General features: G+C 37.9%; 1 pseudogene; it reads right to left on the bottom strand.

The window, feature by feature from the left end:
* Positions 1-501: 501 nt before the first annotated feature.
* On the bottom strand, positions 502-6,464 carry LOC100763019 (annotated as a pseudogene).
* Positions 6,465-19,217: the final 12,753 nt, after the last annotated feature.

Raw genomic sequence — 19,217 nt, 5'->3', positions numbered from 1 at the left:
AGAAATGAGTGGATGTATAATGCTAAGACTTTAAAAGAAATTTACTAAGGCTGATGAAGTATTTAAAGCATATAGGATGGGTAGGCATAAATAGGCTATAATCCAATGTAGGGATGTGGCAGATGAAAGTGACAAAAAGCTTTAATCATTGACTAGATTAAAAAGTTAATGAAGGATAATGCAAGAGAAGAAGGGGTAAGAATAATGAATTTTATAACCAATTGAACATGGAGTTGATTTTTCTAAATGACATTGACTTTTCACCAGAACCCAACAAATTGAGTAATTTTAGAGAAATCACAAAAATGAGTTGACTGAAACACACTAAGTATGTACTGTCCCAGAAATTTTTATTCTTGGGGTATGATGAGTTGTAAGTATCTTGTTCTCTTTAAGAACTTTGTGAAGAGAGATCTATTCTCTTAATTTTTACAAGTACTTTTAAGTTAAAAACGAAACTCATCTCCCAAAGTAACTCCTCAAACAAACAATAAAATTAGCTTAAATAAAATTTACAGTGAATATATTCAGCAAACATGTGTATGCACAATTAAGTATTATACGTTTTCCTGTTACAAACCACTGGATCTTGGTGCAAGAGATGGCCAGCTTGGTGAAGAATTTGCCTCTGTGTAGATGATACCTTCAGGGAGATCTGTCACTTCTAGCACCATTACCAACAGAGCACCTTGCTTCAATCTACTGTGTCCCTGGTACATTCTATGTAAATTGACTGGCCATAGAGCAAGGGAGGGCAGATGGACAGACTGTAGTGCAGTGACTGCCATGAGAGGGAATAGTGCTCACCACCCTGTGAAAGGACCCTCAGGCTCAGGGAACTAGATGAGGAAAAGCAGGAGATTGAATCCAGTGCAGGCAGCATGGTGATGGGAGAGGGTGTTGGAGACTAGGAGATAGGACAGGGCTGTTGCATCCTTGAGTGCTGGCCTGCAGTCACTATCAGGATTGTCCAAGTCTCAAGGCTTCTGTCCTTGCTGGTCTACACGGTAATATTTGCAGTTACTCCATTCGCCCATTGGTGGATTTGTGTGTGTGTGTGTGTGTGTGTGTGTGTGTGTGTGTGTGTGTGTGTGTGTGTGTGTGCGCGCGCGCGCGCGCGCACGAGTGCACGCTGTGGTCCAATAGGCACATTCAATTGCATGATCAATACACTAGGTCTAGATGGTGACAACATTCCTGTGTACTGCTGTGCTGTCTGCTGTGAGCTTCAGAGAGAGGGGGGCTGAGGTATCTGATACCGATTAGAGCCAGGAGGCTGCAGAAACCCTATAGGAGGGCTCATATAATTCTGCTGTGCCAGCAGGATCGTATTGAACATGGGTACAGCCCCTGCTGGGATGCCTCTGTCCACAGGCTGACTTGAGGGGCCAGCATGGGCTGCTGGAAAGGTGACTGGACAATGTTTTATTGAGTCACTGCACAGTAAAAAGGCTTGGTAATAAGGCAGCAACGTGTACTGAACCCCAGGCCTTGCATATGGACGCCCATGCTGATCCTCCAGTTGCTGAGAAGATCCTTGTTCTGAGGCTGCAGCACCTCAAGCACACAAGCCATCTGCTGCTAGTTAGGAGTCATGGGCTATAAAAAAGGCTATTGAGAAAGGCAGCTGCTGATCATGCTGGGGGCTATAGGCCACCAGGTGTGTGTGCTGTGTGCGTGCACGCAGGTGCACGCATGCCTGTGTGTGTGTGCGTGTGCGTGTGCGTGTGCGTGTGCGTGTGCGTGTGCGTGCGTGTGTGTGTTTCTGAGAGGGAGGGAGAGAGACAGAGAGAGACAGAGACAGACAGAGACAGAGACAGAGAGACAGGAGAGAGATATTGCTGGGTTGAGTTTGGATACTGTCCGTGGATAGTAAAACAGAAGTGGGTCATTTGAGATCCTGCAGGTAGCCTTGGAGGGACAGGATTTGGTGAGTGGGTGGTACAGAGTGAGAAGTGGAATAGTTGGAAGTAGAGAAGAGCTATTTTGTAGAAGTCAGGGTATACCGCGGTTGCTGGGGATGCTGGAGGGATATCTGGGACTGGAACATAGCTGAGAATGGATCAGTTGCCTCAGTAGAATGTTATTTGTCTGCAGGAGTTGCTGAGGTTATTTGCCTGCTGGGAAACCATGTGATTATTGAGGTGTGGCAGTTGAGGTGTGTGTGTCAGAGCAGAAAGTTGTTATGACTACTACTGTTGTTACTGCTGGGCAGTACAAGGCAGAAGGCCCAAGTGAAAGGACCTGGTTGCTCATGTTTGGGCCACTTAGTGCCACCCCTGTCTTTGATATCTTTCTCTTCTACCATCTTTCTACCAATGCTGTCACCTCTGGTGAGGATGGAAATGCCACTGAAGCATCCAGATTTGGTGACAGGATAATGTAGTCTCCACCCAGTCTTCTGTGTCTATGCTGCTCTGAGGCCATGGCTCCAGGGTTTGAACTCACCATTTACACTACTCTGGCAGCTACTTGAGGTGTGGCTCATTTAGATGTCCACTCTGGACAGTCTCTTTGGCAAAAGTTCTCTCTCAGACCTTTTGATATCCTCTCTATCTTCCATTGATTTTTCTCCTGCACTGGAACTCTGCTCAGAGTATCATATTTATTCAAAAAGTCCTCTCTCTTGAGAATGAATTTTTGTTTATGTAGAGACCCACAGTCAAACATTAGGTGGAGCTTGCAGAATCTTGCAGAAGATGGGGAGGAAAGATTGTGGGAGCCAGAAGGGCCAAAGACACCAGGAGCATCACCCAGACAATGAACTAAACAGGGTTAACTGGAGCTCACAGAGACTGAAGTGGCTACCACAGAGCCTGCATGGGTCTGTACTAGGTCCTCTGCATGCAGGCTGTGGTTGTTTAGCTTGGAGTGTTTGTGGAACTCCTATCAGTGAGACTAGAGGTATCTTGGTTGTTTGCCTACTTTTGGGACCCTTGACCCCCTAATGGGTTGCCTTATCTAGCGTTGATATGAGGGTTTGTGTCTAGTCTTACAGCATCTTGTTCCATTGATATCCCCGGGAGGCCTGTTCTTTTCTGAGTGGAAGCAGAGAAGTGCATATGTAGAAGAGGGGAAGTGGGATGCAGGGGCAGTGAGCACAGGAGCGAAGGAAGGCTGCAGTTGGGATGTATTATACGATAATAATAATAATAATAATAATAATAATAATAATAATAATAATAATAATAGTAATAATGATAATGATAATGATAATGATAATAATAATGGAATTTTCTATTCTTCTCATCTTCTATGCATTCTGAGAACCAATATTCCAGGATTCTTGTATTGTTGATTTCCCAGGTCGATCAACATTGTTGCCCATCTCTAAATAAGTAGTTTTGCATTGTCGTAGCTTTGGTGATTTGAAGTTGTTTGTGGGAACTTCATGAACAGGTTACTATTATCATTAATAAGTTGTAAAATCTCCTGTCTATCTTTAGCAGGATCACTCTGTCATTGGGGTTCTTTTTCAGTTTAGTTAAATTCACATAGGTCTATTCCAGTGGTGTCTGTGTATGATTGGCAGGAGTCCCTAGACACTAACTTTCTTGAGAACTTTTCTTTGCTTTTGACCTTGCCTTCCATTTGAAAGATATCCTTGTGGATTTTCTTCCTTTCTCCTTCAGAAAATGGGCTGTAGAAACCCTTAAACACTGCCAGGATGAATACCAACATGAACATGGAGTTTGCGTTGGTTTTTTTCCTGGTGAAAACATGCTCAGATATCTTGCTCTGTCTCTTGATACAAACCAGTAGCTTCATCAGCTTCTTCCTTACTTGGAGTCTTAGATAGAAACCTCTTTTCGTTTACAGATTCATCCACCAGTTTTGTTTTTATGACTATTTCATTGTTCTAAGACCTTCCTGTATACTGCCTGTTTCACATTTTTTCAGCAGAATGCAGCAGCCTCCCTGGATTTGGGAGTAAATCTCTCCATGAGTCCAGTGCAGGTGAAACATCTCATTTAAGAAACAAGTTTACCATGATCTCTAGCATAGACATGTGGGCTCATCCACACAGGTGAAGTGTCCAGAACTGTATTTATCAAGAATAATTTTGAAAGACACTGGGAAATGACAATGGATAACCCCTGGCAATTCACCTGGCCAAAAGTGCAGGGACAGGTGAGGGACCTGATTCCCATCTCCTCCCTCTGATCATTTGCAGCTGGGCCCAGACATTAGGCAACAGGCTGTGAGTGTTCTTCTAGGGGCCGCAGCCAGGGCCCGGAGTGGGGAGGTAGAGGACAGAGGGGAAGAAAGGAAAAGGATGTCAAGAAGGAGGTAGAGAGAGGAAGAAAGGAGGGTCACTTCAGAAAGAAATGAAAGCAAGGCTGGTAGACCCCACAATTTTTAAAGTCTACAATTAGTCATGTTACAGTTTAGAACTGTACCATCTGCAAGAGCTCATGCTTGAAGCTAAAGCTTTTATCAGCATTAAAATGGCCAGGGATTTAGAAGATGGGAACTTGGTGCAAGATTTCATTGTATGTATCTCAATGGAGATTCTCAACTCTCTCTTTTTCTCTCTCTCTTTCTTCTCTCTCTTCTGTGTCTATATCTTTCTCTGTTTTGTCTCTTTTGTCTCTTTCTCTGTTTTTATGTAACTATCTCTATCTATCATCATCATCGTCATCTGTCTGTATGCATTTTTCTTTTTATTTCTTTCCTTACTGACACAAAGCTGTGACCCCCTCTACCATGTATTACTATCACAATGTGCTCTACTGCCAGAGTTGATGCAAAGCACAACTAACAGACTAAATCACCCAGAAGAAAGAATTTCAAGGATGAAGAATAATTCATGAAAAAAAAAACACATTTGCACATACATGAAAAATAGACTAAACCAACATGACTACTCCTGGATATGGCACACAAGATAAACAAGAGGCCATAGGACAGAAAAGTCATCGGAAATATAAAGTAAAACATAATAAATTTGATCCATTAAAATTTAGCAAAACATTTCTAAAACCAGAGGAAAAATAAAAATTCAAACACAAATGAAGCTTTTAGAACCTGAAAAGATAAGATCAGAACAAACTTCCTTGTCTATTATAGTTAGATATCTATTATGGGAAATCCTCGTTGTGAACATATCTGGATTAATAGACACCTCAGAGACACATCTCTAGTCACTGCATTGAAGATATTTCCAGAAAGGATTAACAGAAGAGGTAAAACCAAACTAAATGTAGGTGGGATGTAGAATAATATAAAGTGCTAGAATCTCATTCTGAATGACAGAGAAAGTGAAAAATCTCAGTGTGTGTTTGTAGCCTACTGTTTCATCTCAGCACCCTAAATCTGTGCTAATGTTATCATGCTGCTGCTACAAAGGCAAGCACTATTGGTGTCATTCTGCATTTCTTACTAGGGTAGAATGTAATCTCAAACTGAAAAAAAGTGATTTCTCTTTAATTTAATTTGCGCCTGCCAGTTATTTGTCCCAAAGAGATGTGTGTGTGTGTGTGTGTGTGTGTGTGTGTGTGTGTGTGAGAGAGAGAGAGAGAGAGAGAGAGAGAGAGAGAGAGAGAGAAAGAGAGAAAGAGAGTATAGAAAGAAAGAGTGAAATGAAACAGACCTAAAGGTAGAGATTGAGTGACAAACATACCCATATACACAGATAAAAAGACAGAGAATTAGTATGATTTTACTAGAAATATGTCAGTTTCTTACCAAGGCAACCATATTAGAATAATAAAAAAACCTCTCACTAGAAATCCTTAAAGTGGATATATATATATATATATATATATATATATATATATTATATGTGTGTTGTGTGTGTGTGGTGTGTGTGTGTGTGTGTGTGTGTGTAAAATAATTGGCCACCAAGACAGTTTTATTCAAAAAGTTATGTTCTGATTTTATCAAATTCAATAGAACATTTTAAGAATAGCTTAAATTAAGACATTTCATGACCACAAACCTACTGTTAAAGAAGCTCAAATACATCTTTAAACAAAGTAAAGAAAGATAGTTTCTATCAAGAAACATATGAAAGTATTCATTCCATGAAAAGAATAGATAACAAGGAGAAAATAGGAAAAAACCTGTCTTTTAATTACAAGTTCAAAGATGACAAGAAGCACAAAACAAAGAAAAGGAGCAAGAGGAGAAGGAGGAGGAGGAGGAGGAGGAGGAGGAGGAGGAGGAGGAGGAGGAGGAGGAGGAGGAGAAAGAAATTGTATCCCAAAAAAGGGTGGAGCCAAGAGCAGCCAATTTGCTGTACCAGGGGGACCCAGATATGCAAAAAGGACAAATTCTTCAACTAGAACACGGTAGAACTCAATAATACCAGAGACATTTTCAAAGCAAGTGTCTTTGATGTTTATATGCTTCCTAAGCTACATGTCAAGCTACATTACTGCATGAGCAGTGACATTGACTTCAAGGTGGTCAGGAATCCGGCATGTCACTGGAAGCCAAGATGAACCAAATGTGTCTAACATTATTGAGAGTTGTAGGTGTTGCCTTACCAACTCTTCCAAAGCCCATGTAAATATCTGTCTTCATAAGGACAGAAGAAACATTTGGTAAAAAATAAAGTAAAATAGAAATTATACTTAAAAAAGAAAAAAATCAGCCCTGTGCAACCTAATAAACAAGTTAATCTTCGATATTAACATAAAAATATGGAAGAACAAACAGCAATCCAACCAATTAAAACAAAACACCAAAGAAATTTCAGGAATGAATACAACATTTGAATAATAACCCTAAAAGTAAAGAATCTTAACTCTACAAATAAAAATTCAGCTATCTATTTAAAAGTCCTTGGATAGAAGTGCTGAGTTGAAGATTCCACATAAGATCAATGTTTTAATCATCAAAAATTTTAAAAGAAAATTCCACAAGCCAAAAGAAAAATGCAGTGTTGATTAGATGAAAATCTAGGTTCCAGTTCTGTATTCCTCTTTGAAAATAATACCAAAGATCTCTTAAAGCAAATCTTAAGCAAAAGGAGACAAAATGATGTTCTGCAGGATGTCAGAACACACAGTGGAATAAAACCAGGAATCAGATATAAGAACAACTAAGCCTATTATAAAAATACCCAAAGACCAAACTAAACAGTATGCTATTGAATAAATCAAGGATATGATATTTAAACTCTGGGATAACATAAGAATGGAAACAATGTTTTAGAAACTTTGGGATTCACAAATGCAAAACAAAAGGATAATATACACAGATGAGTGCTTATATGGAAAATTCATAAAGACATCAAAAACTAAGTCTCAGAATCAGGACCACAAATCAAACTTCAAAGGGGTTTATGTTGTAAATAACAAATATCAGGGCAGAAATTAATAAAAAAGAGACTAAAGGAACTACACAAAACACACTGAATAAAATATTGGTTCTTTTTTTTTTCGGTTTTTGGTGACAGGGTTTGTCTATGTAACAGTCCTGGCGGTCCTGGAACTCACCCTGTAAACCAGTCTGGCCTGGAACTCGGAGATCCACCTGCCTATGCCTCCTGAGCGCTGGGATTAAAGGTTTATGTCACCACTGCCCAGCAAGTCTTGGTTCCTTAAGAAAAATAAAGGTTGACAAATCTCAATCTCTCATAAAACAAGGAGGTAAATCACTAAACCTAGTAAAATTACATATTAAAAAAAACATGGTTGCAATAGATTGCAGTGAAACACAGGATAATTCTGATAAACATTGAAAACATTAATTAATGCAAGAAATAGCTGACTTCTACCATGGTAAAATTACCACAGGGTGAAAGAAAATAAATAGGGCAATGACAAGCAATGAGAATGAAACAGTGATAAACTCTCAGAAAGAAGGAAAGAGCTGGGCCAGATGGATTGAGTACCATTCCACCAAACTTTTAACAAAGCACTAAGATCAGTGATTTTTGAGCATTTCCATAAATATAAAGGAAGATAACAGCTTCTAAATTGTTCTCTACAGCTCTTACTATCTTAATAACAAAGCAAGATCAGGACACAAATTTATGGATCAATTTTTATTATATACATAGACTGAATATTTCTAATGGAACACTTGAAAAGCAAATTAGTAATATAGTAATAGGTTATTGACCATGACCAAGTAAATTCCACTCAAGAACACAAGAGTGCTTCTCTTATGGACACCAAAAGGTAAGAAATCAAGAGATGCTGACCAAATTCAGCATCCCTTCATACTTAAAAACTCTGAAGAAATTATGTATAGAAGGAAAACATAAACATTATAAAGACTATGTATGAAAAACAGTATATCAAATTATGTTAAATTGGGGAAACCTCACGAATATTTGTTTGAAATTAATAATAAGAAGCCATCTCTGCTTTTGTCCCATTTACAAGTAATGCTTGGCCCCTGCCAGAGCAATAAAGCAATGGAAAGAAGTAAAAAAAAAAAAAAAGAAAAGAAATACTATGCTGCAGATACCATGACCTCATTCTTAAAAGGTCTTAAAAACTTGACCAAGAAAATCCCTTACATGTGACAAGCACTTTCAGCACTGTTGTGGCATGTATAACTAATATGCAGTTCCTACCTACAACTTGATGCAAAAAGAAGACAAGAAAATAAAGCCTTTTATGGCTTAAAAATCACATACTAACAGCAGAAATGAATGTCTCCAAGAAGGGGAAAGACTCAACAACAAAAACATAAAGATATGGTAAAGCATTATAGAAGAATCCCTAGACAGGACACACATACTTCTGGCTTGGCAGCATTAGCATTGTGAGACTGGATATGCTGCCGAGTGAGGTCAATAGCTCAAATTCCTTAATGTGCAAAATCACAATGACATTCTTTGGAGAATTTGAGAAAACAATCTTAAAATCAGATGGAGGGAAAATGGTTCTAAAAACACCAAGCAATGGGATGGAGAAAGAACAAGGCTAGAGTTACCAAATTTTTTGATTTTAATTTGTACTAGAGATCCAGCTTAGTATCAGTACATGACCAAATATGTAGACAAAGAGAGAGAATGGATAATCTGGAAATAGTCACCAAGACTAATGACCTGAGTTGATCTATGGATCCAAAGGTGGAAAGAAAGTACTGGACCTGCAAATTGTCCTTTGACCAACACTAAGTGTTTCAATGCATGCTGTGGCAACTGTCAGCCTGGTACGTACAAGTCACATACACATTAAAATTTCTTTACAATATGCTACTCTAAACCCACAGACTGAGACTATTTAACATTTAAGAAAAATATACAAATTTAAAATGTTACTGAAGAAAGTGTGTGCACATATAGAACAATGAGACTGGGTTACAATACTGAATAGGTACACATTTTCCTTAGGACCCTAGTAGCACCAGAAATGATTCCAAGAACGAGAAAGTGGGATTTCATGGAATTAAATACCTATTGACAACAATAAACTATGAAAACAGAGAGAGCATAAAGAATGGGAGAAAGAAAGCAAATCTTGGTCAACTCTATGTCCTACAGTATATTACTACTAGTGATGCATTTTTCTATCAAGTGAATAACCATTCATGTCTCTGTCTATCTACCCCTCCTTCTCATTTATCTGGATTAAGGAGAGTTGAACAGACTGTGCTCTAGAGAATGAATAGGAAGACCTAACACATATTTGGAAAATGTTCATTCAGTGTATTTTCCCATCAGGAAAACACAAATTAAATGCGTTCAAACATCATCTCAAATGAATCAGAATGGATATATTCAAGAAAACAAATTGTGACAAGGAAATGGAAGAAGAGGAATGCTGCATTGCTGGTGGAAATATGAGATGATACAACTATTAGAAAAATAATAATGGATATTATTCAGAAGATATGCTGGTCTACCAGTACAGCATATATCAAGAAATGAATGAACAAATAAAAATAACAAACAAAAAGGGAACACACGCAACAGACTTTAACTACAAAGAATAAATTTGCCATGTGTTGGAAAAGATTAAATTTGATACTATCTTGTGAAGCCAGACTGAAAAGAAAAATGCCAGGTGTTTCCTCTTATGTGAAAAATGAAGTTTTACATATATATATATATATATATATATATATATATATATATATATATTATAGGCACATATGACACAAATGTAGAAAATGGACTGTGATGGTGAGAACATCGCCAAAGTGCTCATAATGGGCAAGTGTAGATATGGATCAAAGGAATACAGAAATATATCATAATGTGTTTTCAATTATGTGTGGATTTGATTGTATCATATGAAATTATGCATTGTTCTCTATAAAGACAAAGAGGAGGCAGAAGTGTAAAACAAATTTGTGGGAGTGAGTGAGAGCCAGGTACAATGAATTACAAAAATGAAATGTGATTCCTAAAAGCATCATTTGTATGATAATTGAAATTTATTTAAAAAAATGGAAATATCATGAAAATATAATAATGAAAAATGTATTATGTACATATTAGTATTTAAAGAATCAAAATCGGTATGTTAATATTTGATAAAGGTAGATATTAAAGTAAAATTATTAGAAATAAAGAGACACATAAAGCATAATATAAGGATAACTATATCAATCAAACAGGAAGGTAAAATTATGCTAAATATGTATACGCCAACCAAAATAACATCAAATACCATAAACAAAAATGGTCAGAGCTGAAAGGACCAGCCGATAAATCTAGCTTTATTCTTCTATCCATTTTTTTCTGGATGTTTTTCACGAAGGGGAGTTGACATTTTCAAGTTGTTTTATACCAATGACAATATCGTGCAATTTGTTCTCTAGGCTATTGACTTACTGTACCACATTGATCCATTCAGAGATATGAAATAATCTGTGAAAATTGAATTCAAACTCAGTTCATGATGGTCAGTGAACTTTCAACTCTGCAATTCATTTTGGCTTACCAGTCTCTAACTTAAAATATTAGTCTGCGTTTTAACCCGAAAGAAATTGCTCTATAGTTTTCTTTTTGTTGTTGTGTCCATGTCAACTTCAACATCAGGGTCATAGTGCTTTCAAAGCATGAGTTCCATAGTATTCCTTTGCTTTAGAATTATATTTATTTGATTTAAATGTTTAAAAAGCAACTTGTGTGGGTCTCGTTATTAAGGGACTATAAAAGTTCATAGATGTAAAACAACATAGAACATATGTACATTATAATGCTATTCTACAAGAGTTGGCAAATATGTTATCTTGCTATTCACTTCTAGCAGTATTATGTCAAACATTTAGAAGCCTGTGTCAAGTCCAAGGGAACCATGGTAGTGTCCTTACTGTTGTATGCTTGCTTTTGTGTTTTGCTCGTTGTCACCCATGAGTCCAACCTTGGTGAAACATAATGGTAAACACATTAGCACAATGAATGCCTTCAATAACCTCATAGTTTGAAGAGTGCCTTTTCCACTCAAACTAGGTGTCATTCTACAAAACATAATCTGCTGTATTGACTCTTTTTATGGATAGATTCACTATCTATGAAACAGCAGATGTTAGCATAAGTTAATGAAACCCTTTGCTACTGTTTCCCAAAAGCATAATTGATACTGTCCTCAATATGTAAATAGACTTTTTGAAAGGTAACAACCTTTCCTTCAAACAAGAACGTTTCCATGGCTACTTGAAAATAATGCCTAAAAGATGAATATTGAGTAGACCTGGGTAGATTTCAGTCACCAGCATATTTAGCTCTCTGTAATACAGTCATCCTCAAGGATGCCTTTGGCTTCATTCTCTGGGAACCTTTCCAATGAAACTGTGGAAATGTGGAGGACAGCTTGGAAAAGTCAGGCAACAATAGGAATTTGATCAGATCTCACCGAAAGCCACAGATGCTTCTTCAGAATCTTCCTGGTTTTCTTAGATGGCCTGGGGTCACTATATGTTTATCAGGCAGCCCCAGCTGCCGAGAGAGCCCAGGGCTGCATTTTCTACCATAAAAGGCTCTCATTTTCTCTCAAACAAATGTGTTTACTGTGCATTCATATCATCCAACAATACTCTCAACTCTGATATGCAACATGTGCCTCAGAAACAAATTCATCCCTAATGGTTGTTCTTTCACTGGAGAAAACTGCTTGGTATATTATTTGGGAAGGATAGCCCAAACATAAGAAATGTTTAATTGTGACCACCTTCATGGCTCCGTACCCAAACTATCTACTGATTCTCAGTGCTCCAAAAACATTTTGGGGTTACCACAGAGAGATTTTCATTGATCTTACATTTACCAAAGCTCCACCTTTGTACAAATCAGCAGGAGACCATGACTTGCACCTCTTACTCTAGTCAATGACTCTTGTTCAAATTTCTTAGTCTTCCTGGAAGCACAGAAGCATGGCTGCTGACATAGCACTTTTCTGAGGAACTCTGCTGTGGTGTCAACATAGTTGTTGCCTTGTTTCTGCCTCACACCTTGATTGCTTTAGCATTTCATAAACCCAATTGACTTGACAGTTTCTACAGTGAGGTTCAGCAAAAATGTCTGATGCTGTAAGTGTCATGTATGCTGAGTAACTGGCTAGAGAGGAGATACCAGATAGAGAAACACAACAGTCCCAATCTTTACCTACCATTATACTAGGCTTACACTAATAAAATAGTGCATTCATCAGTCATGAAAGAATTGGAAGGTCAAACCAAAGAAAATATGGTACATTTACACAATGGAGTACCACTCAGCAGAAAAACTCAAAAACCAAAAAGACAATGAAATCTTGAAATTCGAAGGCGAATAAATGGAACCAGAAGAAAACTATCCCGAGTGAGGTAACCCAGTCACAGAAAGACAAGCATGGTATGTACTCACTCATATAGGGATATTAGACATACAGCAAAGGATTACCTTAATAAACAGAGCCATTATAGGTTTAAACAGGAATCTGGCACTAGGGAAATGTTCAGAGATCCAAAGCATGACCCCAAGTAAGAATCTAAGCAATAGTGGAGAGGCTACCTTAAATGCCCTTCCACTATAATGAGATTGATAACTACCTTAAATGCCTTCTTAGAGCCTTCATCCAGTAGCTGATGGAAGCAGAAGCAGACACCCACAGCTAAGCACTGAACCAAACTCCTAGAATCCAGTTGTAGAGAGGGAAGAGAGATGAGCAAAGGAGTCAAGACAATGCTGGAAAAACCCATATAAACAGATGACCCGACCAGGTGGGAGCACATGGACCCCAGTGGTAAAGCTGGGGAACCAGCATTGGACCGAACCGAACCAAGACTTCTGAATGTGGGTTTCAGTTAGGCGGCCTGGGCAGTCTATGGGACCTCTGGCAGTGGAACCAATATTTACCCCTAGTGCACAAATAGACTTTGGAAGCCCATTCCCTATGGAGGGCTACTCTCCCAGCCTAGATCCACAGGGTGGGGGGGGGGATGGTTGCACCTCCCCAAATGATGTGACAGGCTTTGATAATCTCCCATGGAAGGCTTCACCCTCCCTGGGTAGTAGGTGGGGGGTGAGATGGGGCTCATGGGGGGCATGGGAGGATGAGACGGAGGGAACTCTGATTGATATATAAAATAAGATTGTTTCTAAATAAAAAACGAATTAGAAGGTCAATAATTTCAATGAAATGATGTTCAAAGGTCGTCTACTCTCTGATAAACAAAAGGAATGGCCCTAGTACTACAACATCTGCCAGGTGAGCAGTTGGTAAGGATTTTATAACCAGTACACTATATATACATATATACATATGTATATATGAGAAAGAAAACAACCTGGATACCCCATCATGTTACACATAGGAGCACACCACTGAAATGCCCCAACATTCTCTCTCTAACATATCTATGACTCCCTGTAAATTATAAAATTGATGCAGGTATTGCAGAGGGAATTAAATTGCATAATATTCTCCTTCCTTCAGCATTTTTGTTTGGGATAAATTCGATCAATATTTTCTTTTAACAATTTGTTTTCTAAATCATTGTGGAAAATAGAAAACTGAAGTAACAAGTATATGAACCTAGGTACCCAGAAACAGTTTTGGCTTAATGTAGTCAGAAACACAACTTTAATTATTCATAGTGGTTGGAGTATAGAGAATTCCTTTCTATGGGGATGCACCTCCCCCACATTCAATTACCCGGGGATCTTGGTTAAAAAAGAAGGGCTTTATTTTAGAGAAAACATTCAAGTTATTTGTTTTCTTTCTTGACAACAGTAGTCTAGTTATTCAGTTTATTTTGTTTTACTTTATTATATTTATATTACTAGCTTACTCTAGTGAACTCTTCTAATCTAGATATGGATTGTGTTCATACTCTTGGTGCCTATCTATAAAAATGGTGCAATTGTTATGTTTGGATGGTTGTGTGAAAGAAGCATTTTCATTCTGCTTGAGAGAGCACTCACTTTCATGTTCTGTGTAGCCTAATTTTGCATTCATTTGTTCATATTTTAGGTTAATTTCTCTTTTTCACATGTCAATTTTTGTTACAGTAATATTCACAACAGGTAAGTTTCAGAAAACACCTAAATGATTCTGGGTTAATTCCTATCTTAGCAGACATTTGGAGTCATATTGGTTAACCATTTATTAGGTGTAGATGACAGGTAAATTCTCTGTATATTCTGACACGTGAACTATGGTTCCAGCACATCCTTTGTTGTATTTTGCAACAAAGATTAAACTAAGTTAGCATTTCTAGATCCATTTTTATAAACACAGGAAACCCTACATCTGTGTTACTTGTAGCCTCTAAACTTAGTCTAGTTGAATGTCATGCCTGGCAGAATTCTTTGCTGTTAGACCATTCCTTTGGTAAATAGATATTGGAAGAGTGTCATATACTCACTCAGAGATAAGTGTCAACTCCCAAATGTTCTGTGCCTGGCAAACAAACTCTTTGTGAGCATAAAGATGACAACACTAGAAAAGATGTTGTGGAGGTGCTAAGTAATGCATTTTTCTTTAGAATCACTCCTTCTGCCTGAGCTACACAGCATAGAAATAGAAGAGGCTTTGGTGGATCTGGGTTTAGTGGATGGAATGAAAGTTGGATTTATAAAGTGCTAAAGCAATTGAGAAGGAATTAGTCAATTATAATCAGTAAAGATTGCCAAAGAGGAAGCCCTGGAGGAGGTTTGGGTTAGCCTCAAGTGAGAATTTCAAGGGAAAGTTTGACAGAGTATTTGATGTGCTTCTGGAAGAATGAAGAAAAGACAGTTTCATGAAGAATCAAGAGGTACAGATCTTGGCACTGAACTTGCTAATGTTGTAAATAAGATCCATTAGATGGGATTCACTATGGGAAATTTCCTTAGGAATGGTGAGAGTTGCCTACCTCTGTGTACACACAGGACCTGTGATTAGGCTCTCACTGTTAAATTATGGATATACTAATCCATGCTGAATTTGCCTGATCTTGTTTGATCTCAGAAGCTAAGCAAAATTGGACCTGGTTAGTACTTTTTTAGGAGAAACCTTGAAACCTTAATAATGTCTGAATGTTATTTGGGCGTTAAGTGGATAGAATCTTGAAATTTATCGGAAAATTTGAGCAGCAGGATATGGATAAGTAGATGGAGAATGTGTCCATTCCTCTTCTGGAAAGTGTAAGCAATATGATTACACGAAGACACCTCACTGTTCCTGTGGGTGAGTCTCCAAATGATGAAGACTAATGACTCATTGGTAATGGTATTTTTACAAATTCCTGTTTTGATTATGAAGATCAAAAACCTAACAAAAGTAATATGGGTGAGAAAGTTTATTGTTGATTTTACTGCGAGGGGACAGAGTTCATTATAGCAAGAATTGTGAGTCTGATGGTCACATTGCTACCATAATCAAGAAGTAAAGGATGATAAATGTTGGTGAGCTACTGGCTTTGTCCATTTGATTCAGTCTGAGACACAGCCCATGGAATGGTGCTGCCCCATTTAGGTTTTCTTCACACATACAATAGCCTGATATTGAGACAGCAGTGGTACAGCCACTCTGTAAATCAGTGTGGAGGTTCCTCACAAATCTAGAAATAGGTCTACTGCATGGCACTGCTATATAACACTTGGATATATAACCAAAGGACTGTAAATACTATCACAGAGATACTACTTCATCCGTGTTCATTGCTTCTCTATTCACAGTAGTTAGGAAATGGAAACACCCTAAATGTCCATTAACTTATAAATGGATAATTAAAATGCTGTGCATATACACAGTGGAATTTTAGTCACCTCTAAAGAGAAATAAAATTAGGAAATTTACTTGTAAGTAGATGAAGCAACTAATAATCAACCCAGACCAAGTTCTTGCTCACATATGGATGCTAGCTTTGAATCTTTTGATTTAAGCTGGAGTAACTAGAAATTAGGAAACAAGAAAAGGCTCCTGATGTCGAAAAGGAAGACTTCAAGGGTTGGGGGATAAGGGAAAAGGAAATGATGTGTTGTGGTGAGTTCAGTGAGTGTGGTAAGAGAGGGCAGGGCAAAGGAGGACTTAAGAGGATAAGTCATAAATCATATTAAAACACTTTGAAAAAGCCTCGTGGAAATACATTATTGTAGAAGACTGCACATACACACACACACACACACACACACACTCACACACACACACACACACACACACACACACACACACGATAGCTCAATCCAGAAGCCAAAGACTATTCCCTCTGGCATGGAAAAAAGCCTGTCAAATCTTTGGCTTTGAGGGAGAGAAGAGCTTGAAAGTCAGTTGTTGTAAATATTGAAATAAAAAGCTCATTGTTCTACCTGAACCTCTTTTTCCTGTTTTTTTTTTTTTTTTTTTTTTTTTGCCCAGTAAGTATCTGTCTGGTCCCTAGTTCCTCACTAGTCTCCCATAGGATTTCTATGATTATTCAGTAGGGAGGCTCCAGTGGCTGTCCATTGATAGAGACTATTACTAGTGCAAATGGTAATAAATGTATGGAGTGACAAGCCATATGGTTTCATTGAATGAAAAGAAGAAATCTGCCTGGGACTAAGGTAGATGTTCCCAAAATGATGTTTCACTTATGGAGTTCTGATTGCTGGCTTCTGCTGTGAAGTATCACTAAGGAGCCTGCTCAGACCAAGGTAAGGCAATTCCTAAGCCAAATAGCAAGTACAGACTCACAGAGGCACAACTGAAATAGTTTTAGCCATACAAATGTGGGTTAGATTGAATCCCCTGCCGATGGCCAGAACCTGTGTTTGTTACTGTAAGCCTGGCTGAAGATTTGTGGGGGGAGTGTTCTACGTGCCAACATGAAGGCTTTTGGTGTTGTTTGGTCAAATTAATTTGTTTGCCTACAAAAATATGTTTTTCAACATTTGTGTCTTCACAGTACAATGCTACTCTTCTGTGCCTAATATTTAGAGGCAAACAATTTGGAGTGTTTCATGGATTTTGATGAGACTACCAAAAGTTAAATTGCTCAGAATGGGTAACTGTTGCTATGATGTTAATTGTTAAACTGTGTTTAAATGCAGAGAAAATTCAATGAAATAATTATTTGACCCCATACATGATTCAGAGAACATTTTAAAAGAGGGAAGTGAATGACTAAAGGACCTGGAGGAAGTCAGAAAGTCTGGGACACAGTTAATTTCCTAGGGTCAGAAAGAAACTCCAGTCCTCACAGATCAGAGGTTATGGTGATTCATAGTATCACAGCCCCAAGACAGGGGTTGCCATACAATAGACAGTACAAAAATGACTAGGTCAGGTGGCCTGATAAGAGGCAGTTACAGCATCTCAGGGTAAGAGTCATGAGATCTTTACTTCATCCTCTGTCACAACTCCTCACCCTCAGCATGTGGCCTTGGGGAAGAAGGTGTGAGTGCTGGACTTCAGGGAGGTGAAAAGTTACCCAAAGGCAGGACTTACATAAAACAGGTTTCATCTGTCAGCTGCCAAGACATGGGAGACTCATCAGAGATGCCGCCATCTTCCACTGTGCTGCTCTAAGTCGATCAATCTCCCCCTAAGTTCCTCCAATAACTGAATACTGCATTAGTTGCCAGTGCTGGTTTGAATCATTTCCTTTTGGGGTAACATTGTTGTCCTATCTAACGTGAATAGAAATTTGTCTAAGCTGGATAAGTAAAGCCCGAAAGAGCTGAGAAACTCTAATTAGTGCTTTTTAACATTCTTATTTTTAATACATTTTCATTGACCTGCCTCTTCTCCCTCCAACTCCTTCCATGTTCCTCTCAAACTTATGATTTCCAATCCTCTTAGCTCTAATTCTAATTCATAGCCTATTTTTCTTTAATTATTATTATTTTACACATACACACAGGCACACATGAGTATACTTAATGAATATATATATATATATATATATATATATATATATATGTATGTGAAAAGAAAAAACACCTAGGCCCAGATGTATTTACATTGAAATTGTACCAGGCTTTCAAAGATCTACAGCCAATATGTCTTAAATTATTTTTTAAAGAAACAAAAGTAAAACCTCCCAAACTCCTATAAGCCAGAATTTCTCTAATACCAAAACCATTTAAAGAAACAACAAAACAAAACAAGAAACCAGTATCTTTGATGAACATATATGCACAAATCCTTAATAAAATATTTGCAAACTGAATATAGGCATATATCAAGAAGACCATGATAAAGTTATCTTTGTCCCTGAGATTCAGAGATAGTTCAACATACTAAGTCAATAAATGTAATATATCATAAAAAGGTCTTAAAAATTAACTGATCATCATAATAAATGCTGAGAAACATTAGATTAAATTTAACTTGTACTCATGATAAAAGTTCCAGGGAGAATAAGACTAGAGGGAACATACTTCAATGTAATAATGGCTATATATGACCAACCCACTGCCAATATTATCCCAAATAGTGGTTTTGCAAACAAATGTACACAATACACTATTAGATCAATGGTTCTCAAATAGTAAATGTGCTGGTTAGTTTTTGTCAGCTTGATATTATCTAGAGACATCTGGAAGGAGGGAACCTCAGTTATGTAATTGCTCCCATCAGACCTTGGGGCATGTCTATGGGACATTTTCTTAATGGATAACTGATGGGTGAGGACTCAACCCACGATTGGTAGTGCCATCCCTGGACAGATGACTGTGAATTATATACGAAAGGTAACTAAATATCAGCCTAGAAAGAAGCCAGTAAGTAGCATTCTTCCACTGTCTTGGCTTAAGCTTCTACTTCCAGATTTTTGCTTTGAGTTTCTGCATTATTTTCCTTCAATTATAGGAGCTACAAGATGAAATACATTTTTTTCCTGTTCAAGTTGCTTTTTTTGGT

The sequence above is a fragment of the Cricetulus griseus genome, chromosome 3, assembly GCF_003668045.3.
Source record: "Cricetulus griseus strain 17A/GY chromosome 3, alternate assembly CriGri-PICRH-1.0, whole genome shotgun sequence".
In the NCBI taxonomy this organism is placed as follows: Eukaryota; Metazoa; Chordata; class Mammalia; order Rodentia; family Cricetidae; genus Cricetulus; species Cricetulus griseus.
Note: the sequence above shows the minus strand (reverse complement) of the source record. Positions and strands in the feature narration are given on the sequence as shown.